Genomic DNA, 9,425 nt, shown 5'->3' with positions numbered 1-9,425 from the left:
TCACACGCGTTGTAAATATGACACGTGGCGCTACTCAGCCAATCAGATCTGTGCATTACGATGAGCAGAGACTCGAGTGAGTGAGGCACACACAGCAGTCAGAGAAGAAAGTGAGTCAGAGGGAAGTTATTTCACATGGCGTGATCTAAAAAGAGAAAACTGACCATAAATAATGTTGAAATATTACTGAATTGTACTTTATTTGATTTGACATTCAGTTATTGACTATATAAGATGCTGATATACCTACTAGGCTCCTTCAGTAAACAGTATATGGCACTGAGTCATGATGCAGTTAGACATTATGATGTTCCGGACCTTTAAGGAAATTTTCTCTAACTGGACCTTACTGAATTTTAATTAAAGACCCCTGTTCTACAGCATTTTCAATTTAATTTACCAAATCTCGGCGCTTACACCACAGATAAACACACCTAGATGCCGCGTTGTCTGCTGTTCTCTGTCTGAGGCGATACGTCTGCGCCATTTAAGGTGGAATGGGAAAATTCGAACAAGAAACTGGCAAATAACTTCAGGTTCGTGTAAGAAGGTTGTTGAAATGATCTTAAATGTAGTATATTTAATATGTTTAATTATATGAGTGATGTAGCTCATAATTTAATTTCTTTATTAATTTCTTTATTTCTAGATATTTGTGACTTGTTTTAAGTAACTTTATCAAGTAAAATTGTCTCAGTTTATTGGCAGATAATTTTCAAAAGTGTTTTATCTATAAAAAGAACAGAAAACTCAGGATGCTGCAGTGTGTTACTGATATTAGGCTCTTTGTTTAAGGCTACTGTTTTTAGCTATGCTAACATACTCATAGATAAACACACCTAGATGCCACGTTGTCTGTTGTTCTCTATGTGAGGCGATACGTCTGACCGTCCGCCATGTTGGAGAGGTCAAGATCCGCTTGTGAACAGATTCACTTGTACTGAGAGACGAAGAGTCTCAGGATTAAATCAGCCACAACTTCCTTATTACTCAACCGATTTTCACCACATTTGTTTTGTTATAATCCTCAGACACAGATTAATCCAGGCTGCACGGATCTGCTCTCGGTAGCTTTTATTACTTTAATAACTGATCGTGATAATTGGCCGTCCGGACCAGCAGGAAAGTATTCAGTCTGCACCTGATGCGAGTTTAGCGCTCTGATAGGAACACAATCAGCAAATCCATCAATGTGTGAATCACTTCTAATCTTAATACACAGAAGGACGAAGCTGGAGTTGGCTTCCTATTTGCCAGCTCCTTGTTTGAGTTTTCCCGTTCCACCTAAATGGGCCGCCACTTTTGTTCGCGTTTTCCCGTCACCTAAATGGTGCCTCAGCCAGCTTTTTGTTCGAGTTTTCCCGTTCCACCTTAAATGGTGCCTCAGCCAGCTTTTTGTTCGAGTTTTCCCGTTCCACCTTAAATGGTGCCTCAGCCAGCTTCTTGTTCGGGTTTTCCCGTTCCACCTTAAATGGTGCCTCAGCCAGCTTTTTGTTCGGGTTTTCCCGTTCCACCTTGAATGGTGCAGCAGTCACTTTCTGGTGCCTGAAGCTGCACCATTTAAGGTGGAACGGGAAATTTCGAACAAGAAGCCGGCGAATAGGAAGCCAACTTCAGGTAGAGGTGTAAGTAACGAATTACATTTACTCTCGTTACAGTAATTGAGTACAGTTTTCCCTGTAACGGTGCTTTCTGAGTAGAATTTAATCACAGTACTTTAACCTGAGTTAATCTGTAATGAAATACTTTTACTTCGCTACTTTAATGTTCATAACGTTACGGAGTGAAAATGAATGATGAGCGAATCAGATCAGAAACCAATACGAACGAAGCGCGGTTACATTAAAGAGCCACCAATCAAAAAACAGCAGCTCCGCAGGAAAAACACCAGAGAGGTCCAGTTTAGTGGAGACGGACAGAGGAGAACCGAACCAGCACACAGGAGGAGCTGACCAACATCCAAACGGTCATCTGTGTTCATTTAACACGGACTAAAGAAAACGGCGTCATTATCAGCGGCCGAACACGAAACCAGCCGAGATCCGCTCCCCCAGCTCGGCTCGACTGAGGCGGCGTTAGCCGAGCCCGCTGAGCTGAACAGGTACCGTGTTTACGGGGTTCTTCTGTCTTTTATAGCGACTCTGTTCATCACACTGGAAACCTGCGGAGTATATTTTAATACACATATAAATAAAATAAACCCCCAAAACACTGCAAGAGTTGGCTTCCTATTCGCCGGCTTCTTGGTCGAGTGTTCCCGTTCCACCTTAAATGGTGCCTCAGCCAGCTTCTTGGTCGAGTGTTCCCGTTCCACCTTAAATGGTGCCTCAGCCAGCTTTTTGTTCGAGTGTTCCCGTTCCACCTTAAATGGCGTATCAGCTAGCTTTTTGTTCGGGTTTTCCCGTTCCACCTTAAACTGTGCATCAGCCAGCTTCTTGTTCGGGTTTTCCCGTTCCACCTTAAATGGTGCCTCAGCCAGCTTCTTGGTCGAGTGTTCCCGTTCCACCTTAAATGGTGCCTCAGCCAGCTTCTTGGTCGGGTTTTCCCGTTCCACCTTAAATGTTGCCTCAGCCAGCTTCTTGGTCGGGTTTTCCCGTTCCACCTTAAATGGTGCCTCAGCCAGCTTCTTGGTCGGGTTTTCCCGTTCCACCTTAAATGGTGCAGCAGTCGCTTTCTGGTGCCTGAAGCTGCACCATTTAAGGTGGAACGGGAAAATTCGAACAAGAAGCTGGCAAATAGGAAGCCAACTTCAGGTTTGTGTAATAAGGTGCTAACGATAATCTATAAACACATGTAGGTTATAACTTTATAACTACTGCATAAAGTTAAGATCCCCTGAATAGACTTAAATGAAATAAGCTTAATATAAACCCAGAGGAAAAACAATCACATCAACAGGTTCTCTGTGCTTCACCAACCACACGACCATATCTGCACAAACATCACACAGACATGAGTGTGGATCGCTGCGTTCCCTCCGTTATATAATCCTATTCCACTTTCTGAGTGTGATATTCTTGAAATAGTGTAATTTTGGACAGTATCGTTCTTAAACTGCCGCTCTGTAATGGTACTGAATGCAGTCCAGCAGTGATGTTGACCGCCCCAAAGATGGCGGCGCCGTTGACGTGCCTGGCTGGACCCAACGCAGCATCTAGATATGTATAATTGTGGCTTACATAAGTAACAGAGGATACTAATAATAATACATAAGTAAAAAATAGGATATAAATAATAAAAAAGGGTGTTTTAGCAGTGTTTTAATGCTAAATGGGGTTTAAATAAAAAAAAGGAAAAGAAAATGTTTATTAATTTTTATAAGTCTAAAAGTTTAAAGCTAAAAACGGTGAGGGGGGGTTAGATTGCAAAAGGAAAAACTTTATAAAAATCTCAGTTCCTTAGATGTGAAGATGATACTGGGAAGCTAAAGATGTTAAGGCTAAGGCCTGTGCTCAATGTCGGTGCAGTTCACTCTTCCACCAGAAGGTGGCGTTGTCATCCCAGTTAAACCTGATCATTGTTCTGGTTTAAGGCGCGAGGCCGGGCTGGTTTTCTGCTGACTGTCTCGTGCAGTGATGCCAGCTGTTATCTGAGCAGGACTGAGTTTGAGCTTCTCTCCAACACAGGGATTAAAAACAAATGTGGTTTTATTACTGGCAAGTAGTTCAGCCTGTGACCCTGAGTTACACGGAGAAGAATGAAGTTATTTCATAGCTGGAATTTTTGTTCATGGATAAACTCTCAGTTTGAAAATGTTATGAATTATTTGGGAAATTCAAATAATTTAGGCAATTCATCACTTATGTATACATCTAGGATACATGTGTCTGTCAAATATTTAATTTAATATAAACATTTAAGCTGTTTGATGTAACTGACCTCCAGTCTACATATGAAGATTAAAACGTTGGAAGTTTGCAGAACATAAAATCTATAATCTTTTCTCCCCAAAGCAGTGAAGATGATATAGGTTGTGTTTTGTAAATGTAAACTCTGTACTTCAGTAAATGTAAAACAGAAACAGGACTTTGAGGTTTAAGAAATGGTTCAGTCAGTAATGCTAATGTTGCTAATAATGAATGAAAATGAATAGCCACCAGTTAGCTTTTATTTAGGGCCTTTCTCAATCGCGTGAAACACTCATGAAAATGACATCATGCTAATTAATCGGTTTTATTAAAATGACATAATTCTGATTTGTGGGGATCAATATGATAAAACTAACATGCTAATTGGTTATTATTAGCAGCATTAAAGTGACAGCAAACTAATTGTTGGGCATTAGCATTATAAAAATGACGTTAGTTGGTGGGCATTAACACTAAAAATTACATCACCTCTGTTGGGTATTAGCAATATAAAAATTATAGCTACTGTAGCTACTATATAACTTATATAGTAAGTAGCTATATAACTATAGTTGGTATTAACAGACTGGTTGTTGGGTATTACTAAACTACCTTAAATACCTTAATTGTTGGATATTTGCATTCTACAAAAACACGTTGTGCTAGTTGGAGGGCAGTAGATTTGTAAAAATGACCACTTGATTGGTGGATATTGGCTTTATAACGATGACATCACCTTAATTGCTGGCTATTAGTATTGTAAAAATGACATTATGCTAGTTGGTGGGCATTAGCAGTGTGAAAAATGACCACCTAATTGGTGGATACTGGCGTTGTAATAATGACATCATTATAATTGTTGGGTTTTTGCATTCTAAAAAAGACGTGATGCTAATTGTTGGGTATTAGCATTATAAAAATGACAAAAATATAAAAATATAAAATATAAAAAATCACCTTAATCTCTGCGTATAAGCATTGTAAAAACGATATCAAGCTACCCAGATAGCAGACAGTTTTGGGCCGATTCTGGCTTTTCTATGTGAGTGTTGTTTGGACTACCAGGTAGATGTTAGGCATGTGGGCCAGAATAGGGCCAGATCCTGGACAGCTTCGACCCGTTTTGCCTCGGGTCTACATTTGTAAGACGATTCTGGCGTGAATATTGTGGACCAACAATGTAGTCGGGACAGATCGGGACCAGATTTGGGCCATATTGTTTAGTTCGACTCACTGTACAGTGTGTGGGCCAGATCTGGGCCGAGCACCCAGCTGTATATTGGGCCAGAACAAACAAAGGGTGTGGCCCACAAGTGAGCCAGACAGATTTTGCTAACTGGGTAGTTGGTGGGCATTAGCACTGTAAAAATGAACGCTTTATTGGTGGATACTGGGTTTATAAAAATAGACTCATGCTAGTTGGTGGGCATTAGCATTATAAAAATGACCGCCTTATTGGTGGATACTGGCATATACATATCTAGATGCCAGCGTTGTCTGTCATTCTCTGTCTGAGGCGATACGGCTGTGCGTCCGCCATGTTGGAGAGGTCAAGATCCTAGCACTGTAAAAATGACGTCACCCTAATTGGTGGGCATTAGCATTGTAAAAACGACTGCTTAATTGGTGGATACTGGCATTATAATAATGGCATCATGCTAGTTTATGGACATTAGTATAATTACACCATGCTAACTGCTGCTACTAGCTGATGTTCATGGTCAGCAGCGTTGGTGTGTGGTTGTTGTTAGCGTGTGGTTGTTGTTAGCGTGTGGTTGTTGTTAGCGTGTGGTTGAGGGCTGAATCTTGACTTAATTATCATGTATTCTTCATCAGAGCTCCTCATAAAGTCCAGCAGCTTGTTGCGCTCGCAGGCTCTCGGCCCATGTGCTGAACATCTGTCCAGCACTTTCAAAGCTTTTCTCCCAGTCACTGCGCTGCTGTTCTTTACTGTGTGGTTTAGTAAGTGGAGACCTCCTGGAATGACTCAGTCAAGTTTCATAGGTTCCTCAAGGGTTCTTGGATTGGACGTGCGGCTCTAGGGAAACCATAGAACTTTCACATTAAGCGGAAGGTCTTTAGACTTTAAGATGGTTCTTCACACTCACTCATCTCTTACACACATGATTCTTTAAAGAACAATTCGCTGAAGGGTTTCTCGGGGAACCAAAAGTTGTTCTAAGTCGTCACTCCACAGAACCCTTATTACTGGCTGCTTTATTGGTGAGCAGCTGACGAAGGTTGGTATCGTAAGAGTAGTAATTACTATCCTGCCTGTTTAAATCATCGCAGACTCGCCTCGTAGAGCTGTTCAAATCAGCAAAGCCACTTCTTTGGTTCTGCAATGGAGCTACGAGGCTAATGTACACTCTTAAAAAGACGGTTCTTCAAGGGTTCTTTAGTAAAGACAGTGGTTGATCATAAACACTCAAAGTACCATTTGCATGCTTAAATGGGTCATTCTACAGAAACGCCCACTTTTCTGTCTGTCCATAGGAGTCACTGGTGTTACTGATCGTCACTGGTGTTACACATAATAAAGGAAACACCAGAGACATTTTAATGAACAATGCATTTTACAGAATGGCTGCTACAGAACATCAAACCACATGTCAATCATGGAATATCCACTAAAATATGGAATTTAATCCATTTGTGTTCTATTTTTTCACAATGACCTCAGAATAAAGTCGGGTCACACCAGTGACTTCAGCTAAAAGCTTCGTATGAAATCATGAGCTAAATGAGAAAATCTCTGATAACTGAAAGACTCAGTGGACTCACCATGCTTCTCTTCATAGATCCTCAGATAACAGGTGAAAGGAAGTCGAGTGATGTCATCAGTGTGACTTTTATTTCAAAATAAGAGATTTTTTGGTATGCAGTAACACCAGTGACACGACTCCTGGGGACAACAACTTTCATTATATATTTATAATATTTATTTGGCATTTGTTTTCTTTGTCATTTAAATTATATATTCTATAGTCATGTACAGATTATTGCAGTTAAAACTGCAGAAAAACATGTTTTTACCTCAAAATATGGCCTCAGCCTTCACACACGACTGTGAGCACGAGCTCTTCTGTGGTGCTTGGAATTCTATATGATCGATTTAAAAGCCAGTATTGCGAAATTGAGGCCCAAGATGGTGGAATTGTTCAAATAACATATAGTTTTATTTTAAAATATAAATAAATTGGGACACAAAAATGGACGTTTCTGCAGAATGACCCAAATATGTTGTACATTGTTCTACATCACAGCAAAAAGGGTTCTTCTGTTGTTAAAAGTTTGACACTATAACTACAGCAGAGCCCATTTTGGAACCATATACAACACGTTCTCCATCAATCTGAACAACCATTTAAAAATGCAGAGAACCATTTAAGCATGCAAATAGTTCTAGAAAGAGCTCATTGTTCCAGAGTCATTGTTGTTACTAAAGAACCCTTGAAGAACCATCTTTGTTTACAAATGTAGCTGACAAGCAATGGAGTTAGCATCACCGGTTAGCATTGTGCTAAACTGAAAGGCTAAATCATCAGACTCGCCTCAAACATTGCAACAAAATGGGATCTTGGAAAGTTAAATATAGTCGATATATTGCTTTCTGGTGCCTGAAGCTGCACCATTTAAGGTGGAATGGGAAAATTCGAACAAGAAACTGGCAAATAACTCCAGGTTCGTGTAAGAAGGTTGTTGAAATGATCTTAAATGTAATATATTTAATATGTTTAATTATATGAGTGATGTAGCTCATAATTTAATTTCTTTATTAATTTCTTTATTTCTAGATATTTGTGACTTGTTTTAAGTAACTTTATCAAGTAAAATTGTCTCAGTTTATTGGCAGTTTATTTATATCTTTCTTAAACTGCCGCTCTGTAATGGTACTGAATGCAGTCCAGCAACAATGTTGACCTCCCCAAAATGGCGGCGCCGTTGACGTGCCTGGCTGGACCCAACGCAGCATCTAGGTGTGTATATCTGTGCTTTCGGCCATGCTTTTAGATGAAAGTCTGTCAGGAAAATGACATAAGTATGTTAGAAATGAACTGAACATCTCAGTTTGAGGCAAGAATGCGATGATTTAGCACGATGCTAATCTGTGATGCTAATTCCAAACAAGTGTTTTCTGCCAATGGAATGAGATTTTACAAGGTAAAATGACTTAAAACAAATAATAATGTGCTGAAATAGGTTGAATATTCTCACAAATATCAGATATACTCACTGCATGTAAGAAACGTTTAAGGCTACTGTTTTTAGCTATGCTAATATACTTTTGGCCATGTTTTTGGATAAAAGTGTGTCAGGAAAATAACATAAGCAGGTCTGTTAGAAATTACTGAACAACTCAAAGCAGTTTGAGGCAAGAATATGATGATTTAGCACAATGTTAATCAGTAATGCTGTTTCCTTTAGCTACATTAGCCTCGCAGCTCCAGTGCAGAACTAAAGAAGTATGTTTGCTGGTTTTTCTACATCTGGACTGGAGGGGGGGGTGGGGTGGTGGTGGTGTGGAAGTTTGATTTTTAGCCAGAACGTTGCTCAAAACTGGTTCTCCGTGTTTGTGATCGGAAAAGCGTTTGAGGAATCTTTTCTTTCAGTCTTTTTCGGCTGTTTGGAACCACCCTGGCTTTTTATGGGCGATTCAGAGCCGGTTGCTCACTCGCCAGGGGACTACGGGATGGTGTGTGTGTGTGTGTGTGTGTGTGTGTGTGTGTGTGTGCAGAAGAGCTGATTCATCCAGGCCTCGCAGGATGATCTCACCCTCTCTGTCTGGCTCTCTTAAAGAAACAACCGACGCATTTCAAATCAAAACAAGGGCCCCATTCTGGCCACTCGGCTGCTGGAACAATCGCTCACGCACTGAGCCGGAGACTTTACTGAGCCACAGTCGCTCAATGGAGCTCCAATAAAAGAGTCAGGGCTGGGCAGTAAGACCATATTTGATCATTATCATAGGTGTAAACTTCTATAGACAATAGCCTTCATATTCACTCCTTCCAAACTGTGTCGATCACTGATGCCCACATGGAACATTCCTAATGTGAATGGTCGGGACCCCCCAGCAGGTCCAGAGTTCCACTGCGCACTCCTATAACCTGAGAATAACTCAGACAGTTTGCATTGTGGTCCGTGTGGTTACTGAATAATAAGCCTGGGATTTTAAGGGGTTAAACTCATTAGCAACAACAGCAATTTAACCAGTTTTGATTGTCTTTACTGTGATACTTGCCTCTGGAAATCATACTAATTACTTCATACTGAGTCAGAAGTAGGATGATACAAAACGAGCACAGCGCTTGTGCTTTTGGGACCGACCACATGTTCACTTTTCGTACAAACACAACATAAATGAGTGGCAAAATGGTGAGAAAATTCAAATCTAACTGCCTCAAGTAGTGCCGCAATGGACACCTCTCATGCTGACCCTCACAGACATAAACATACACATATTAGCAACCACCTGGGACACCATAGAGGCGCAGTTTGTCTTGCGGGACTAAGTGCAATGTGGTGGGCTGATCAAGGGCCAAAAAGACATATAAATACATATATATATTATGT

This window comes from Colossoma macropomum, unplaced genomic scaffold, assembly GCF_904425465.1.
Source record: "Colossoma macropomum unplaced genomic scaffold, Colossoma_macropomum, whole genome shotgun sequence".
NCBI lineage: Eukaryota > Metazoa > Chordata > Actinopteri > Characiformes > Serrasalmidae > Colossoma > Colossoma macropomum.
Note: the sequence above shows the minus strand (reverse complement) of the source record.